This window comes from Pleurodeles waltl, chromosome 8, assembly GCF_031143425.1.
Source record: "Pleurodeles waltl isolate 20211129_DDA chromosome 8, aPleWal1.hap1.20221129, whole genome shotgun sequence".
Classification (NCBI taxonomy): domain Eukaryota; kingdom Metazoa; phylum Chordata; class Amphibia; order Caudata; family Salamandridae; genus Pleurodeles; species Pleurodeles waltl.
In genome coordinates, this window is record NC_090447.1 from 1184611581 (window position 1) to 1184632406 (window position 20826).

General features: G+C 44.6%; 1 long non-coding RNA gene across 2 annotated transcripts in view; it reads left to right on the forward strand.

Moving 5' to 3' along the window:
• The first annotated feature begins 2788 nt into the window (after nt 1–2788).
• The window catches only part of LOC138249200 (uncharacterized), a 35156-nt gene continuing 17118 nt past the window's right edge, over nt 2789–20826 (forward strand). The window contains exon 1 of one of the 2 annotated variants that reach the window (XR_011194776.1): nt 2789–2845. This is a non-coding gene — a long non-coding RNA (uncharacterized lncRNA). Of the gene's footprint in view, nt 2846–17871; nt 17981–20826 lie in introns of those variants that run through there. The other variant, XR_011194775.1, reaches the window with a different exon arrangement.

The following is a 20826-nucleotide window of genomic DNA, read 5'->3' on the forward strand; positions in this document are numbered from 1 at the left end:
TACACTCTCAGTGGCACATGGGCGGCCGGGTGCAGAGTGCAAACAGGCGTCGGGTTTGCAATAGGATTCAATGGGACACCTAAAAGTCAGAGTCACCTCAGCTCAGGACACCTTAGGGGTTGTCCTCACTGGCCAGTGACTCCTCCTTGTTTTTCTCATTATCTCCTCCGGCCTTGCCGCCAAAAGTGGGGGCTGTGGCCGGAGGCGCGGGCATCTCCACTAGCTGGGATGCCCTGTGGCAGTGTAACAAAGGGGGTGAGCCTTTGAGGCTCACCGCCAGGTGTTACAATTCCTGCAGGGGGAGGTGGGAAGTACCTATACCCAGTACAGGCTTTGTTACTGGCCACAGAGTGACAAAGGGACTCTCCCCATGTGGCCAGCAACATGTCTGGTGTGTGGCAGGCTGGTAAAACTAGTCAGCCCACACTGGAAGTCGGGTATGTTTTCAGGGGGCATCTCTAAGATGCCCTCTGGGTGTATTTCACAATAAAAATGTACACTGGCATCAGTGTGCATTTATTGTGCTGAGACGTTTGATACCAAACTTCCCAGTTTTCAGTGTAGCCATCATGGTGCTGTGGAGTTTGTGTATGACAGACTCCCAGACCATATACCTTATGGCTACCCTGCACTTACAATGTCTAAGGTTTTGCTTAGACACTGTAAGGGCATTGCGCTCATGCACCTATGCCCTCACCTGTGGTATAGTGCACCCTGCCTTAGGGCTGTAAGGCCTGCTAGAGGGGTGACTTATCTATGCCATAGGCAGTGTGAGGTTGGCATGGCACCCTGAGGGGAGTGCCATGTCGACTTAGTAATTTTCTCCCCACCAGCACACACAAGCTGGCATGCAGTGTGCATGTGCTGAGTGAGGGGTCCCCAGGGTGGCATAAGACATGCTGCAGCCCTTAGAGACCTTCCCTGGCATCAGGGCCCTTGGTACCAGAGGTACCAGTTACAAGGGACTTACCTGGATGCCAGGGTCTGCCAATTGTGGAGATAAAGGTACAGGTTAGGGAAAGAACACTGGTCCTGGGGCCTGGATAGCAGGCCTCAGCACGCTTTTAAATCATAACTTGGCATCAGCAAAGGCAAAAGGTCAGGGGGTAACCATGCCAAGGAGGCATTTCCTTACACAGAGCACTCTCTATTCAGTTGCAAGTGGGGCTGTGCTCAGTTCTGCCTCACCATCCTGGAAACGGATGGCCCATTCAGGCACACCTAATCCCTCTACTGTGTTACTGTCTGGGAGGAAATCACAAAGTCTGTCAGTTTCATTGAGTCAAGTGGCCCAAGACAGGCTACAGGCATAAAAGGGCTAAGAGCAAAAAAGCCACTTTCAAAGAAGTGGCATTTTCAAAATTGTAATGAAAAACATGACTTTACCATTAAATAGGGTTTTCATTAGTGTTCCAAAGACACCATACATGACACAGCTATCTACTCACAATTGGAAATTACAGCTTAATAATTGTAATAAGTAATCCCCAATGGGAGGGGTAGGCCTCAGGGTAGGGAAACATGAATTTAGGAGTTTTTCACTACCAGGACATGTAAAACTAAAAAATACATGTCCAACCTTTCAATTACAAGGCAACCTGCCTTATAGTCTTCCTGGGGTGACTTCTATGTAACAGAAGGAGTTTGGGGCTTGGCGAGGGGATTTTATTTCCAAGTCAACATGGCAGTTTAAAACAGTATTTAGTGGCAGGCCTAGGACATGTGTTAAGGTGCGACTTAAGTGGGTGGCACAATAAGTGCTGCCGGCCCACTGGTATCATTTAATTTACAGGCCGTGAGTATACGGTATACCACTCTACAAAGGACTTATAAGTAATTTAAATATGCACATTGACTGTAAGTCAATTTAACCATGATTTAAGGGAGTGAGTGCAAGCACTTTAGCACTGGTTAGTAGTGATAAAGTGCACAAAGTCCTAAGGGCAACAAAAATAAGTTTAGCAAAATGGAGGAGGATAGGCAAAAGGTTTGGGGGAAGAACACTCTAGGCCTAAGGTGACAGGTCTAACACTGGCTGGAAATGTTGTGTGTGCAAATCAGCCTTTATATATGGCATGACATGCTGTCTCCAGCATGGTTATGTGCCCAATACGTATTAGCTCCAGGTAAGTTCAGAGAGATGTGTAGGTCATAACTTGTCTGTTACTTCAGCCCAGAATTGGGACATGGTCCATGATTGCGCTTGTAAATGAGCCACAAGGGATCTAGGGCGGCTCCCAGTCGTGGCTGGCTGCCCTCTGAAGGGGTGGGGCGGGTGCAGCACGCAGTGGAATAGGGGAGACGGGGGGAGGGAATTTAATTTTAAAAAATAAAATACAATAAATGAAAACTTACCTCCTCTGTTGCCGCCGCTCCTCTTTCCCTAGTCGCTCCAGGCTGCAGGCACAGGCTCCCTGCCTGCCCTGCGGCCAATACTGAAGTTGCTTAAAGCATGATTTATTAGCATTTAGTTTGTTAAAGGTTTTGCAGCTCCTGCTCCATTAGGGCGGAGGAGCATCGCCCCACCACCAGCAGTGGCAGCTGCAAAGCCTTTACAAGAAAAGGATAATAAACGGTGTTTATCATTCTTTTCTTGTAAAGGGACGGGTCCATGGGGATGACCTCAGAGCGCGTGTGTGTTTGGCTGGCCATCTTGGGCCAGCCAAACACACATGTGCAGTGTGCTCTCTCCAGCCCGGCACTGTGTTGCCAGGCTGGAGAGAGCAAGCACAGGCTCCCAGCCAATCCTGATGCTGCTCTGAGCAGCGTCAGGATTGGCCGCAGGGCAGGCTGGGAGCCTGTGCCTGCAGCCTGCGATGGAGAAGCAGAGCGGCGGCGAGTGAAGGTAAGTGTTTTTTTTAAACATTAAATGAATGTTTATTTCCCCCCACCCCCTCTCTATGCGCTGCCCCACCCCTTCAGTGCCCCGTGAGTCGCAACTGAACCGGGTTCTGTTTACATAATATTTGTGAACATGTTGCACAGCAAACGGCTCAGAGAAGGCGATAATCAGCCGATGTGAAATCGCTTCATGGAGGATCAATTCTGAATTATGAGACGGGGTGAATTCTGCAAATCCACTCCGAGCCCATTGTTGGTCCGTTCCCTTTAATGTGTGTGCATTTAGTTAGATTTGATGTGTATGTAATACCAAACCATTCACCTCGCTTCCACTTCAAAACGAAACTCCATACTCTGGTGCACATCATTACTCCCTATCCTTTCATGAGGAGTATAATGTCTTATGGGGTAGTAGTGTAAGTCAAAGGGAAGCCTGTGCATTTTGCGGTTTGAATACAGGTGAAAAAGTATTTATTAGTTAAAATAGTTGTAGATCAGTGGTTGTATGGGGAGGTATTTCCTCTAACAGCAAGTTTTGCCTTTTTACAATAAGAGTTCAGTTAGCTAGGTTATACTAATTTACCACAATAGCATTAAAAGCTCTACACTTAGACCAATTGTAGTTACAAGATTTCTGTCTTCCTGGAGAGAATGTGGCTTTTCTCTCAGGTAAATCTTAGCATGATGTACGTCTAGGACCACGTACTCCAATGGAACTGCCTCTGTGCTTTCTCCATTTGAGGTGACTAAATGGAGGCTCCCGTTTGGTGCATAGAGAGATGCATCTTTTGTTAAGTACTTACACCCCTCATTCCAGGAGGCATTATGTATAGTGCAAATAATGTGATCCAGGATTTACAGGCAGCGTTAAGGATGAGCTTGATATGAATCTATGTCTGTAGCTTGTTGTCTCATCTGGCTGCCTGATTTTGCACCGATAGAAGTCTACTAGTGTGTTTTTTGACATCTGTATATGACACATTGCTATTGTTTAGTTTTTCTGTGTTTCTGTAATGAAAGACACTGTCAACTCCACCTACACTATGTTTGGAGAAGTGCTAAAACGTATTTTAAGATAGGGCAGCTGGAGGAAGGTACCTGTTACACGAAAGTGGACTTCATCCAAGGAGAAAATATCTGCAGCAATGATAGCACCAAGGTATCTCACAGTTTTAGGATTGCTCTGATCAGAGTGAATGATGAAAATTGATTAGTGGCATGTTTTCGTAGCTGATCAGCAACTGAATCACTCTATTAGAACTCTCAAGGCAAAGCTAGCCTGTACCAACTGATAGACGTCATCCAGACATTTTTCTTGGTTCCATAAATTTCAACTTGATCTCTTTAATGATATCCACAAATGGATATATATGTAGATGATGAATAGTACAACTGACATACAGAACTGACAGGAAATGCCATGAGGCATGCACCACATAAAAAAACTAGACAGACCCAATCATGATGAGTAGACTTTGGTAAGGAGAACCTATCAGATGCACTATTTAAAACAACTTCTTTACACTTTTCAATAGTGTTGTATAGTGACTAGTAGCATATGCCATTGATCGCATGAGCAGAACTGGAGGTCCTTACTTTAGGGCAGTGGTCTCCAAACTTTTTGATGCTGTGCCACCCCAGTTGAAAAAAAAAAATCATTGGGCCCCCCTCAGAATTTTTCACAAATATTATATAAAGATGGCAATGTTTAAATATGTCTAGAATTATTTAACCATTGCAGTTAAGTACTGTTACCTTTTTTAAATGCAATAACATGTTTTAACTTAAAAAAAAACACTGTTATCTGTGTAATGCTTCTTTTGGCCAGAGCCTGGTGCCCCCCCTGGGATCACTTGAGGCCCCCCATGGGAGCCCGTCCCCCAGTTTGAAGACCTCTGCTTTAGGGTGATGTAGTTGTTGGCTTCCATGTTTACTATTGTGACCCCCATAACTCTCAAAGATCTGAAGCATTATTAATGGTCATGGAGCAGATGAATACTTCTTAAAGTAGGATTTACCTGGGATGGGGGGGAAGGCTTATATCAGATTATAGTTGTCTAACATCTCTGGACTAACCATTTATAATGTGAACAGTGGAGTGATTGCCACGGCTAGGATTGTGTGAAGTTCTGAAGTCAAAAGGTTTGCAGCTTCACAACATTCGTCTTTAGCTTTGCCAGCTTTGTGAAGTGCAAAGTGCTGGGTACAGAACATTCTGGCGTGCAGAGTCCCATTCTTACTGCATTATGAAAGCCAGGATGTGATGGTGAAGTTGTGGTACACAATATTGTTGTCAGAATATTGCCTGAGATAAATGGCATGTCCTACATAAAGTTTACAAAAATATCACACCAATGGAGTTAACAATAGAAACTCTACACCTGCTCTGACATACCATCGATGAAGAGTAGGAGTTGGTAACATATAGTTGCTACAGTACATGTTACAGTTAGTTTTTCACATTTACAAAACACATAATTAAATGTTGAGATATTGACATATAAACTTTTTTTTAAACTAACAAAGTGCTAACGTGCTTTAGCCAGAAATCAAACCCAAGTACTGAGGTCAGAATCTTGGGATCAGATTTGCAAAATATTTTGCCACATAAAACAGCCTTACACATGGAAAAAACTGCATATCTCTGCACATAAATTGCAGCTCATAATTCACATATCAAGATATACTAGGGCCCAGATTTACTAAAAAGTCATACATGCAATGCAGCAAGACAACTTGCCGCGCTGCGTGACCAGGAGAGAGCAGGAATGTGCCAAATCTGCTGAAATATGACTCATTTCTTCTCTCACCCTGCGCTGGTGCCCTGTGCAGCCTAGCGCCTACAGAAGCATCCCTGCCCCATGGCGCAAAGGTGTCTGTGTTATAGGAAGGATAGTTTTTGTGCAGGAAGGGGCACTGTATTGCACAAAAACAATCCTCAGAAACATTTTCTTCTTTCTATGTGTGCTGCAGAATGCAGCACATGTAGAAAAATGAAATATCAAGAAGAAATAGATATTTCCCCCTGTTACACCTCTGTTTGTAAAGGTTTAGCATTTTGTCGCATTCCCAGGTTTACCACTCTTAGTAAATATGGGAATGCACGAAAAAGCATGGGTGGATGTGTGGGAACACCCACACCTTACCAACGCAGAATAATGCAAGGCAGCGACTTGCGCTGCCTTGCGTTACTCCAGATTTACTAAACCAAGCAAAGCCACGCAAGGTGGCTCTGTATGGCTTAGTAAATCTGACTTAAGGGCTTGTATTGCCTCACATCACCTTGCATGACACAAGGGCAATGCAAGCCCTGGATAAATCTGGGCCTCGATTTTCGGTGCAGTAATATCACTTAATACTGGAGAACATCACCAGCCATGAAAACTTTTCTGCAATTGTAAGTTGGAAGTAGTTGTTTCAGGAGAAGATTGGGGATGGGCAGTGCAAATGGTGTGAACATTCACCAACTCATACATTTTTGGATGCTCACAAATATTTGCAATGCCGCGCCCCACATATATCCGCTCCTCGGATTGTAAACCTAAGTAAAGTAAGTATAAGTGGGGTGGTAAAAGTGAGAACGCGTACGCATGTAACACTCACATTTTAAGGGTATGGAGAAAGTGGCTACTGTACAGGGAATTATATGTTAGTGTTATTTGCAATAAGAAAACAAGAAAAATCCTGTCTGGAGACATTCTTCAAAGGGGACAATCCACCATGGTAAGGGTTAGGAAAATGGGTGTGTACTAGAGGAAACTGTCAATCGGTTTTATCAGGCGCATTTTAGGGGATTTGTGAATTGGACAGCCCATATGCATATGCTTGGCCTGTAAGTATTTGCATCTTTTGTTTAAAATGAGGCCTTTAACCACTCTACTACTTGTCCTTCACATGATTTAATTAAAATACCCTATCATTTTGGAGTTACAGTGAAAATATATCTAAATCCTTAACTGCAACACCTAGAAAACGAGGACGTGTCCTCCAAAAAAAATTGAAAAATGAAAACTAGCTCTTTCCCCTGAGATGCAATTCTGACTCCTGGAGACATTGAGGACCATTTAATGCTGAATATGTATGGAAGCACTCTAATGATCTTTTCATCACATGCTTCATGAAGATGATGACATTGTTGACACTGTTTCAATGACTTGATCAACACCTGTCCAAATCACGAGCCACTATGAGCAACACCTTTCTAAATAAAATGTCTTAAGATGAAAACGGTTGTGAACTACCAAACTATCCCCAGGCAACCTTTTTCAAATAAATAATGGATAAAAAACTGGCAAGATAACTTTCACCTTATCAACGACCATCAGTCTAGATTCCAAAATGCTAGGAGCACCGAAAACCATCTTAATGAACATTGGGGAAGAGGTCCTTCTCTCCATGGACGAGGACAAGAAAAACAAGCATTTGCAAAGTAATGGGTCTCCCATTTGCTCGAGTTAGCGCTATTAGCGTTGTAAGTTACTAACTGGAATTTTCTCGCCACACAAACTGAAAATAAAAAGTAAAACAGTTGTTATCAGCGAGCTAATTCAAAGCGCCTCCGTGAGCGTGAAGGAGACACACAAAACCAAAAAGAAGTTTACTCGCAGTCAAAGTTATCGGCAAACATGCAATTATCCTTGCAAAAGAAAAGGGTCAGTCCCCAAGGCGCTAACAAAACCGCCAATAGGAAGGACAAACGTAATGCATTTCCCAACGAAAAGAAAGGATTTTTGAAAGGCAAGCCCACGAAGGAGTAATAGTGATGGGCATGCAGTGGACATGGTTAAAAGCCCAGCTACATACCAACATGCCGGAAAAGCAGGGTTTGCGCGCTACTATGCTCGACTTAACAACTCTTCTACTCCTCGACCTTGCTTCTGTCTAAGATGTTGTTGATCATACAGTTCTGTTGGAAAGACTGGAACACTGGGAGGGAAAGTCCAAACCTTGTCTGGATCAGTTACAATCATTTCTCAGCCACTACAGCCAAAATGTCACAATCAGGCAGGACTTGCACACACAGGTGGTCATTCTGACCCTGGCGGTCTTTGACCGCCAGGGCGGAGGACCGCGGGAGCACCGCCGACAGGCCGGCGGTGCTCCAATGGGGATTCCGACCGCGGCGGTAAAGCCGCGGTCGGACCGGCACCACTGGCGGGGTCCCGCCAGTGTACCGCGGCCCCATTGAATCCTCCGCGGCGGCGCAGCTTGCTGCACCGTCGCGGGGATTCCGACCCCCCCTACCGCCATCCAGATCCCGGCGGTCGGACCGCCGAGATCCGGATGGCGGTAGGGGGGGTCGCGGGGCCCCTGGGGGCCCCTGCAGTGCCCATGCCACTGGCATGGGCATTGCAGGGGCCCCCGTAAGAGGGCCCCTACATGTATTTCACTGTCTGCTGCGCAGACAGTGAAATACGCGACGGGTGCAACTGCACCCGTCGCACAGCTTCCACTCCGCCGGCTCGATTCCGAGCCGGCTTCATTGTGGAAGCCTCTTTCCCGCTGGGCTGGCTGGCGGTCTGAAGGCGACCGCCCGCCAGCCCAGCGGGAAAGTCAGAATTACCGCCGCGGTCTTTCGACCGCGGAACGGTAACCTGACGGCGGGACTTTGGCGGGCGGCCTCCGCCGCCCGCCAAGGTCAGAATGAGGGCCACAGTGTCTTGCAGCATTACATAAGAATCATCACTGCCCTGTTTAGAGCTCAGCATCAATATATTTCCCTGGCATTATTTCTTGAGCAGTTACCAGGAGGACCCTAGAGTATAGTTTAATACCATACAGATCTACTTCCACTTAGAAAACTAACCAGAGATTGCAACCAACATTATGTTTTTCCCTGTATGAATGAGGGTTTCCTGTGCCAGAATGAAGCTATGAGTGATATTCTACTAATGCTATTAAATTTGAGATTCTGAGCCAGATTTGATACCTTTAGACCGGACCGAGGTTAGAACGCAATTTCAACTGCCTTGAAAGTAGAGAATCTAGATAGATTATTCAACGCCAAATTCACTTTTTCTCCCCAAGTAAACTCCAGGGTTATGAATCTTCGGCACTCTTTAATTTGAGAAATCCTCCCACTTCTCCAATCCAACGACTGACTCAAGATGATGAGAGCTCTCATCATGGCACACCTTGACTACTGCAATATCATCCACTCAGGTTTCCCTAAAAAACCTATTCCCAGGAGGTACAGACTTCAAAACGAAGCAGCAAGAATTTGCACATTAGTTAAACTACATCATACCAGTGCTAAAGCACTTCTTTAGCTCACAAAACTATGATCTGATGTAAAGTTGGGTACACCACTCATTATGCACATTGAAGCAAAGGCCCAGAACACAGAAAGTGGCAACACGCTATGCCCTAATCAGAAATATCCACTTGTTGACTAGCTGATTAATCAATCATCCTTCAGGAGAATGAACAGAGAGGTGGATCTCTGGGTGTACAATGGAATGCCCTCTTCCTAACTTGAGCGCCGGACCCAATCACAAGCAAGTCAAGACCCTCCTTAAAAAGTTCTTGTTCAGCTGAACTCAGCCCTTAAACAATAGCTGTGGCTGAAGAATATTGGATCTGATTTAAGCTGAACCCAGCTCCGAACAACAGTTACACCGTTGGGATTCCAACTTTCTCTCCTTCATTAATCAGTGCGTTGATTTTCTCGTAAATAGGTGGAAATGCATTACACACAGTGCACAGCTTCCTTAAAGTGCATCATGTACTGAGTAAAGTCTGCTGTAGACAATATGCTGTTGTGGGCCAAGTGAAACCTGTACACAGCTCAGGAAGTTAGTATGGCAAAGATTATACCAAATTCCTAAACAAATATTTCATTTACAGATTATATGTAGAAAGTAAATAATTAATGTAGGCTAGAAAGTAAATAAGAAATGTAGGCTCAGATTTATGTGGGCCTAGCGCCATTCCAATGCCACATTAGCGTCATGTTTTTACGCTAATGTGGAGGAAGGCCAATAACGTCGCACCATATTCACAAAGTAGCGCAATGCTTGCAATGTGCCACTTTATAACCCCTTGCTCCACATTATGCCTGCGGCAGGCATAATGTATGCAAGGGGAGCGTTCTGTCGCTGGGGAGGTGGGGGGAATGGCACAAAGAACCCTAAGACATTTCTTTGCGTCATTTTTATCATCATTTTTAACGTCTGCTAAGAGCAGGCGTTAAAAAGAGGCTGCCATTGTTTTCGATGGGCCTCTGGGTGCTTTGCAGCAATAGCATCAACATTTTTGACGTTAATCCTGCAAAGCGCAGGGCTAGCATAAAAAATTAGGACGCTAGCCCACCAGACTACCGCCATGGAGTGCCATATTTTAAATATGTCACACACATGGAGGCGCTAAGGGGCGCAAGAAAGATGAAGGTGCACTAGGTGCACCACCACTTTTCATAAATCTGCCTTTTAATCTGATAGCTCAGAGACAAAACAGCACTGCAATCTTGAACAGTGGACAAACATCCCAATTCAAATTCTCTTTCTTTGGTGAGTTTTAATAACATTTATTGGATCAACAAAAGGTGTACACTGAAGCAATTTATGGTTGCTGTTAGAAATTGGGTTTTTGGTTGGCAGTCAGGTTACCCTCTGTCCAAGCAAGAACCCTCACTCTAGTCAGGGTAAGTCACACACAATCCAAAATTATCCTGTGCCCACCATCTGGTAGCTTGGCAAGAGCAGTCAGGCTTAACTTAAAAGGCAATGTGTAAAGTATTTGTGCAATAAATCATACAATAACACAATATAGCACCACAAAAATACACCACACAGTGTTTAGAAAAATATATAATATTTATCTGGATATTTGCAGGTCAAAACGATCAAAGATGCAATATGAATTTGTAAAGATATCACTAAAAAGTGATATAAAGTGTCTTAAGTCTTTAAAAAGCAAACAAAGTCTCTTTCAAGCACAAAGTACCTGGTTTGGAGTGGAAAATCTCCGCAGAAGAAGAGATACGTGGAAAAATGGTGTGTGCGTCGATTTCTCCCCAGCACACACGGACTGGCGTCGTTATTTTTCACGTGGGGAATTTGTGCGTCACTTTCCGGCACGCGGACAGTCTCTTTCTGTGGGTCGCGGGATTACCAGATGTCCCGGGGTCTGTGCATGGATTCTTCTGCTTGTTTTCCGGCTGCGCGTCGTTCCGCGAGGCTGTGCGTCGAAGTTTCGGTCTCACGGCAGGCGTTGCGTCGATTTCCCCTCTGGAAGTCGGGCGGCAGTGTCCTTGCGTGGCCGTGCGTCGAAGTTCTGGTCACCCGAAGGCGTTGCATCGATCAGCGTCGGTGTGCAGCGTTTTTCTCGCCGCGGAGCAAGCTGTGCGTCGAAATTTTCAGCACACAAAGAGTCCAAATGAAAAAGAGAAGTCTTTTTGGTCCTGAGACTTCAGGGAACAGGAGGCAAGCTCTATCCAAGCCCTTGGAGAGCACTTTGACAGCCAGACAAGAGTTCAGCAAGGCAGCAGGGCAACAGCAATGCAGCAGTCCTTTGTAGAAAGCAGTCAGGTGAGTCCTTTAGGCAGCCAGGCAGTTCTTCTTGGCAGGATGCAGGTTCTGGTTCAGGTTTCTTCTCCAGCAAGTGTATTTTGAGGTAGGGCAGAGGCCCTGTTTTATACCCAAATGTGCCTTTGAAGTGGGGGAGACTTCAAAGAGTGGCTAAGAAGTGCACCAGGTCCCCTTTCAGTTCAATCCTGTCTGCCAGGGTCCCAGTAGGGGGTGTGGCAGTCCTTTGTGTGAGAGCAGGCCCCTCACCCTCCCAGCCCAGGAAGACCCATTCAAAATGCAGATGTATGCTAGTGAGGCTGAGTACCCTGTGTTTGGGGTGTGTCTGAGTGAATGCACAAGGAGCTGTCAACCAAGTCCAGCCAGTCGTGGATTGTAAGGCACAGAAAGATTTAAGTGCAAAGAAATGCTCACTTCTAAAAGTGGCATTTCTAGAATAGTAATATTAAATCCAACTTCACCAGTCAGCAGGATTTGGTATTACCATTCTGGCCATACTAAATATGACCTTCCTACTCCCTTCAGATCAGCAGCTACCACTTCAATACTGTATGAGGGCAGCCCCAATGTTAGCCTATGAAGGAAGCAGGCCTCACAGTAGTGTAAAAACGAATTTAGGAGTTTTACACTACCAGGACATGTAAACTACACAGATACATGTCTTGCCAGCCCTGACTCCAGACATCAGTAGGGGGCCTTTTACATACCCAACACTGTGCTGATAGGGCTATCCAGGGCCTATGTTGGCTTAGGTGTAGAAAAAAGGGAGTTTAGGCCTTGGCAATTAGTTTGAAATGTCAAGTCAATGTGGCAGTAAACTGAGCACGCAGGCACTGCAGTGGCAGGCCTGAGACAAGTTTGAAAGGCTACTTCTGTGGGCTGCGCAATCAGCACTGCAGGCCCACTATTTGCATTTAATTTACAGGCATTGGGTATATGGTATATCACTTTATAAGAGACTTACATGTAAATTAACCCCTTAGCTGCTGGGCCTCCTCCCCCCAAAAAAAACCCAAGTGCTGCGCCCTTTTTGGCTATTGTGAGTAGTTCGCGCTTAGGCTTTCATAACTTTTTGTGCACATAAGCTATCCACACCAAATTTGCATCCTTTTTTTCCAACATCCTAGGGATTCTAAAGGTCCCCAGACTTTGTGGGTTCCCCTGGAGGAGACCAAGAAATTAGCCAAAATAGAGCTAAACATTTGTTTATTTTTTCAGAAAAATGGGTAAAAGGGCTACCGAAGAAAACGTATGTTTTTCCCCTGAAAATGGCATCAACAAAGTGTTTATTGTGCTAAAATCACCATTTTCCCAGCTTTCAGGAACATGCAGACTTGAATCAGAAAACCACATTTTTCAACAAAATGTTGGCATTTTACTGGGACATACCCCATTTTTACTTTTTTTTGTGCTTTTAGCCTCCTTCCAGTTAGTGACAAAATGGGTGTGAAACCAAAGCTGACGATGTCCTCTCTACTACTGGCCAAACTGTCACTCTGAAACACTAGCCTAAGTAGACAGTCACAAAATTGCTGGTGGGTGTGTATGTGATACGTGCAACAGTAGATGATATTGAACTGGTGCCGCGCAATGGATACACTATGAAGTGGTCTCAGACAGACCCCAAGTCTTTACTGAAACAAGTAATATGCCAATGTAAACATGCTTTCGCAGACTGTTTAAGAGAGAACCCACATCCAGGGCAATGTCTAAGTGCGTTTACAAAGATTACTCAAACCATAAAAGAAGCCCTTACTATTAGAAGCAGTAAGGCAGGGAAAAAAAGGTCGTGCGGATGGTTTGATCATAACTGCACTCAAGCACATAAGAGACTGAAAAAGGCCCTAAAAGCTCCAAAAAGGTGCTTGAGTGACATACGTAAACGCAGACAGGAATATAAGACAGCAATAAAGGAAAGGAAATTGAATATAAAAGCAAACTTGTGGGAAACCATCCACATAGCAAGTCGTAAGAAAGATAATATACTCTTCTGGCAGACAATAAATTCCCCCGTGTTAGGGGACAGAGACATTCCTAGGATGGAAATCGCCATCTCCGAAGAAGACTGGGTAGCATATTTCTCTAATATATATTCACTGACGAGTGACATATTAGATCATACACATGACCACGATTCACAGGAAGGTCCGCGCCTAGTTATAACCCCCCAATTTAGCCTTCAGGAGGTAGAGGAAGCTATAATAGAAAGCAAATCAGGGAAAGCGCCAGGCCCTGATGGCGTTCCGATCGATATATTCAAGGCCAATATTGAGCTGTGGGGGCCTGTATTGACGCAGACATTGAGGGCTATCTGCACATGTGGACCCCCCACCATCTTGGAGAGTTTCTAACATAATTCCAATATATAAAAAGGGTGACCGCCTTAATCCAGCCTACTACAGGCCTATCTCCCTGCTGGACACAACAGCTAAACTAGCAGGGAGAATAATTCTGAATAGGATGCAAACATGGGCAGAGGAAAAGAACGTTTTATCCCCGGTCCAGTATGGATTCTAGAAAGGAATCGGAACAGTAGAACAAAGTTTAAATTTAAGTCTCATTATTGGAAAGTATACTAAGATCAGAGCAGGCAATCTGTACCTGGCCTTTATTGACTTGTCATCAGCTTTCGACTGCGTAATCCATGATAAATTGTGGGACATTTTAAATAGCATGGGGGTGGAACCGGCCTTAATTCAATGTATTCGCGAAATGTACACAGGGTGCAGAGCAAGAGTGAGGTACGGCCTAAAAGGGGAATGTACTCGCCTCTTTGGTCTTCACAGAGGAGTGCGCCAAGGCTGCGTTCTTGCTCCGTTCCTGTTTTCAATGTATATAAATAACCTAGACAAAGAATTGGCCACTAGGTGTAAAGATCTACCCCAAATAGATAAGCGACCTGTTCCGGCATTACTTTACGCAGACAATGCAGTACTAATGGCCAGGACCCCAATAGCTCTCCAGAAACTTCTAACAACCTGCATTACATACATGACACAGCTGGGACTCACTGTCAACCGCTCCAAAACCTTTATCATGAACTGCGGAGGGAAGCGCGGCAAGACTTATAACACCACTATTGCAGATAGCAAGGTCGAAATCGCGCAAACCTTTTCATATTTGGGCATAACATTTGATAAGTTGGGTTCCTGGGCCAACTGCAGGAAGATGAAGAGAGTGCACCTGATCAAAACAACGATGGCACTACGACTCTTCTCCAAAAGGCTTGGGGGGATTACACCACCTAACATGATAAAGATCTACAAAGCCAAGTGTATTCCGGCTGTTACGTACGGGGCAGGAATTTGGGGACATACAAACTGTGATCTAGTGCAGACAGTGGAAAATGATTTCCTACAACATTTGTTGAGAGTACCAAATGGCACTTCATCGTACGTCACACACATGGAACTCGGGGTTCCCTTCATTGCAGACTTAATAAAAATCCAGCCACTGCTACTATGGCATAAAGTCTGGACCTCAGAACACACCAGTTTTAATAAGGCCATCCTGACCGACTGTACGAAGTCGTTATATACATCAAGGGTACCATGGTTAAAATATATTATGACCTTCTTCGGAAAAATGGGCAATAAAGTCTACTATACAAACCCAGTTTCGTTGCGGAAGATATCCAGGAAGGACCTGAGTACTTTGGCATTAAACTATCTAGAAGACATACGTTGGGGGGCGGAATAAAAAAAAACCTCAGTCATTCATAACCAAATAATTTTGACGGCTGAGGGCATGCAGCCGTACTTGGTAAACGTGGTACTCCCTCGCCACCGTTACGTCCTTACTAGATTTAGGCTAGACACATTTCATCGCCTAGTTTCATTTCCAATTATGAACGACTGGTCCACCTTGTTAAAACCATGCCCTTGTGATGCAAAAACACTTCAATCCACAATTCATGTGGTTTTATTCTGTAATTTTTACGCCTACCAGAGGAAGCGCCTAGCTGTTCCGCTTTTAAGGTCAATCAATCTCCCCCAGTGTTGCACAGCCTATGCCTGTCTCCAGGCACTATCTTCTTTAGAGATGTGTGGAATTTTAGCTAACTTTTTATGTTCTGTATTAAAGATAAGGAAATCTATGGGGGAGGTGATCGAATTATAATTTATTGTGACAGGGTTTTTTATTTCATAGTTTCACTAGACTGTCTTATTATTGTCTTTTTTTTTTTTTTTTTTTCCATTTTCTATTATTTTACTTACTCGACTTTTTATTATATATTGAAATGTATGTATTATAATTGGAGATTTTTTATGACTGCTATGTCTTTTATGACTTGTTGAAAGTCGAATAAAGATTTTGTACTGTACGTGCAACAGTAGAGGTCACCTTACCTTCACTTCTTCCCTCAATCAGCATGTTCTTTCAAGACACTCAAAAAAGACACACTGTTACTACACCTGGTCACATACCATTCGTCATAGTCTTTAGCGCCTCTAGCCCCAGTCCAAGAATCATTATTGGTGCTCCCACTCTCATGACCTCGTCCTCGGATTCCCTCACTACCACCCAGCAAAAGTACCCATTCATATCTCCATAGCCACTCCGCAAATACATTTTATTTGTATTATAGCGCAGGTAATGGCAGTCTTTACTAATCTACTCAGCTATTTATATAAAATACAGATTTGATCTTTGCAGTAGACATATCAACCTTCTGTGCTACTTACAGGCATCAAAATTGCCAGTATTCAAAAGTCAGATCCTTTTGTAGCAGAAACATAATCACAAGACTAACTTGACTTTTTTTAATTGCAGCCTGAAAGCTACTGTTGAAACACGTCAGTTGAAGTATGTGCATTGCTTTGAAGACGCAAGCTGCAACTGCAAGAGAACTGGAGGCGAATATATATATATATATATATATATATATATATATATATATAGAGAGAGAGAGAGAGAGAGTACTTTTAAAAGTGAGTGTGGTTTTCCTGGGGTCCGATCGCAGCCCTCGGGGAAACCACATCACACGCATTGAAAAAAGTGATATCTCTCTCTCTCTCTCTCTCTCTATATATATATATATATATATAAACACACACACCTATCTATATATAGTTAGATATTTCTACATAGATATGTCTATGTATAGATCTATATATATATATATATATCTATATATGTTTTTAATAGCTGTATGGTTTCCTTGGGGGCCATAGTGGCCCTCAAGAAAACCATAAAACTATTAAAAAAATTATTGTCCCCACAGGGGGTCGTCCTGCTCACGGAAAACCCCCTGTCAATAATATATTTATTTTGTTATTTAAAAAAAAAAATTGAACCTCTGGACACCCCCCAGGAGTAAACCTACCTTAAAAAAAAAAAGAAAAATGACCCCGTTGGGGAGGGGTGTCCCCTTTTCTGAGGGGGCTGACCCCCTCCACACCCCCCCCCCCTACCCCCAAGTGAAATCCCTGGTGTCCAGTGGGGTTTCCTGGCCTCGGTTGCAGAAACCGGTTCAGGAAGGCCTCGTTTGAAAGAGGAGAATCTCCCCTTTCAAATGAGGCCTTCCCTAAGGTAGGGGAAGCTGGTTTGGGCTTGTTGCGCTTCCTGCTCTGGATGGGAAAAACAGATAGTGATGTCAGCACGCCTCGCGGCGTGCTGACGTCACAAAGGGGCGGGTGGGAGGGATTGACATGGAAGATCTTCTATGTCTCCCAGGGTTTTTTTTAAATAAAATGCACCAGAGGATATTTAGCCACCTCCCTGGTGTCGGCCACTGGTTGTGACCCGCACCAGGGAGGTAGTGCGAGAGTCGGCCAGTGGCCGACACCCACACTGAAGCAGTTAAATATGCCAAACAGGTGTAAGCCAATCATACCAAGTTTCAAGGGAGAGAGCACATGCACTTTAGCACTGATTTGCAGTGGTTAAGTGCCTAGAGTCCTAAAGGCAACAAAAAGTGGGTCAAAGAAAAAGGAGGAGAAAGGCAAAAAGTTTGGGGATAACCCTGCAGAATGGCCCACTTCCAACAGTTATGAATGAAACATTTTTAATCCACAGCATACTGAAGACAGTCCCTTTATCAGTCCCCTGTATTATTCAGGCAAGGTGTAGCAAAACAGCCTGCGTCTGCAGCAGAACAGATTATTGTGTAGACAAGTTGCAGAGTGTGATGGACAACGCAGAACGAAATATTGTCACTGCATTTTATGGTAAAGTGGACATTGGTACAAAAACAGCAAGGGCAGCAAGCTATTTGAATAAGCAGAATGCATAATGACAGAATGGATAAGCTTCTGATAGTCAGCCTCAAGTCACAAGGGAACCAACAGGATTAGTGGCACAGGCAGGCATGAACAAGCTAGGCACAAGGGGTGAGTGGTAAACGCTGCTCTGCAGGTGGCATTTGCGAGCTCCACTTGGAGCAAGAAGTTCTACAAAAACTCCGCCAGCTGCCATGTGGCGGGTTTTACCGCAGACCCCTACATTAATGGTGCTATTTGGCAGTGACGCAGCTGTGATGTCCTATGGGAACGCTGCTCTGACCGCACTTCCGGCTGGCGTGGTAATAAAGGATCCTGTTGGGGTTTAAACTGACCCCACATGAGCAGACTAGCGGCAGTGATGAGCACAACCGCAGATGACATCTAACGTGGGTAAGAGGGTCGGAGACCGCAACCGGGGCTGAGATTGTCTTGTTCGGCAGCTTTTCTCTGTATGTGAATGCAGCCTGCCCAGCTGTTGTATCGTGTTATTAAACATCTTCCCGCTTTTCACTGTTTCCCCTCCTTTGAATGTGGTTCTTGTACATTCTTCTCTTAAGAGAAACGACCTCTGTGGTGTTCATTAAATGAAGCGCACCAACTCCCTTATTGGCCTTTGGAAGATCAGCCCTTGCATAAAAAGTAAATCAATAAATGGTGTGTTACGGTAGTGTGAGGAACCTTGCAGTTAATTTTCTCAACACTTCTCTTGTTTGTTGATGATAGGGGTATTCCCACAGCAACTTTCGACCTTTCGGTTTGGTTTCTATGTGTGAGCCGGCTGTATGTTTCTCCGATAATTACCTGAGACAGGTATATTCCTCGGGTGGTGGCGCAGAGCCCACCTTCCCTCTACACCCAGGACCGGGGCGCTGCAGCCGGCTCAGTGGCTTGTCTCAGAACAGCCAGGAAGTCATTTTAAAATTTTGGATCTCGATATTTGTGTCACGCTTCGTTGATGGAAGAAAAGTGCACCTTAGCGCACTCTGTAGCGCCAGAGAGATATCACTTCCACAAACTGCGAAGGCCTGTAAGGTACAATTTTAAAAGTGTGTGCCAGACGCCGCAGGGGCTCGAGACTTTTCACAGGTGTGTGCCGGATGCTGCAGCGACCCGAGGCTAGTGACATATCACTTCCCAGGTGTGTGGCGAACCTGCAAAGACGCAAGCCCAGTGACTTATCACTTCTCTGGTGTGTGCCATAGGCTCCAGGGACCCAAGGCTGGTGGGTTACCACTTCACCTGCGTGTGCTGGAAGCGGCAGAGACGCAGGGCCAGAGAAATATCACTTCATGGGTGTCTGCCAGATCCTGCAGGGGCCCATGTTTCGCTTGTGGACGATCAACGATAGGCAGCATTCTCAGTTCCGAAAGGATTACATTATTATGGTGAATCATGCTCTATATTTGAGATCATTGAAAAACACGAATTGCTGAATGAAGTGCGCTGGCCTTTCCCTATCAACTTTGCCTAGGTATTTCTCGGTTGAGGGGGCACTCCGTGCAAAGGTGAACGGAACAAGATCTGTGTGACGGGCGGCTGAGACCATCAGAGTGCAAGGCTCCCGACACTTGTTTGACGCCAGGCAGCCTCCATATTTCTGACAGTCACCTCAGGCCTACAGAGGGCTCTGGGAGGTAGGGGGTGTTAAACTATGTGCTGTCCGATGACAAGATACAGACTGCCGCTGCTAAACGCACTCTGGGCTTCCTAGAGACCTAAAATGGTAAATTCATCGATCAGTTGTTTTTTGCACTAACCTTTGGCCTTCCATGGTCGTTGTGTCAATCTTAAATGCGGCCACAGGTAGCACTTAGCACGTTTGGAATGGATCAGGTAGGCACTATGTATTTTGCAAACTATAGGAAGCACTTAGCACTTTTGAACGGATTAGGCTGGTATATTTGGCATTCTGCATTTCTCAACTTTATTTGACCCTTGACCTTGCTATCAAATATATGTGCGGATACACGATATTGTAGGTAGCATATAGTGATCTTGAGTGGTTTAGGTAGGTACCCTGTGCACTTTGTAAATTGCAGGAAGCACATAGCACTTTCGAACGGATTAGGCGCGTTCATTTGGCATTATGCACTTTTACGAATTTAATTCAGATTATAGAGCTCAGGCAATTGAAAAAGCCTTAGCCGACATGACCTTAGCTTAATTTGAAATTGGACTCATAAAGGTTCTGTTCAAGGTTAATGCACATGCTGCACACAGGTGTGCGATCCATCAGTCCCTACTCAGCATGCTATCCTATTACTCTTTATTTCCACTCGTGCCACTCGATGGGTTTATCAGCCCCTTGTGTGTATCTCATGCAAACAAAATTAGAGGTGAGCGGACATCCACGGAATCTCACAGAATGTTTATGTAACTCCGTGGAATTCCGTGGAGTAAAACTCGGCAAGTTTCACCCACCCCTATGATGTCTGACAGCAGAGGGCTTTCACATCGCGTCACTCATCAGTTGCTGAATATGTGCCCACTAAACAAATACCCACAGAAACACAGCCATGTCCTTTTAATTAGTGGGGTTCCACAATTACACAAAGCAAAGTAGCAGGAAGAAAGTCTCTGAATTAGCTGGCAGCAATGTGCTCACCGTGTGGTTAGCACAATACTTATTTATTTTAGTGTTTTTTTAAAGAGTCGGTTGTCATCTTTAAAATCCTTAATCGCACTGAGATTACAGATAATTGAGGAAAAAATATTAATATACAGGACAAAAGAGGTAAGACATATATCACCTTGTCATTCTGTGACCGCGGATCTAGTTGATGTCATAGGAAAAGGCTTTCTTAAAGAGTTTGTTTTTCTGAATTTTCTGAAATTAGAAGAGGTCTAGTTATGCTTTGCGTTGGGGGTCTAGGGAATGCCAGAGTTTTGGATCCAACACTCCCAGGGATCGTCCTCTGTGTTTTTTTTCTTCTGGATGAAGTACAGGCCAGGGATCATCAGTGGTGTTGCTGATCAGAAAATTCTTGGGGTGGGGGGGGGGTTGTAGTGATGCAACAGTCAGTTTTTGAAAGTATACCAGGCTATTGTTCCAATAGGCTTTGTGGATGTGATAGAGCGAACCGTAGTAATAATTTACCTGTGTTCGGACGCTCTTTAGGCCGATGAATCTTTTGACTAAGTGGGAACTCTCCGTACTCTTATATCGATCAGTCGCATCAAATCAATAATCAATAACGAACATAAGCAATACCTTGATCGACATAACACTTAACAAT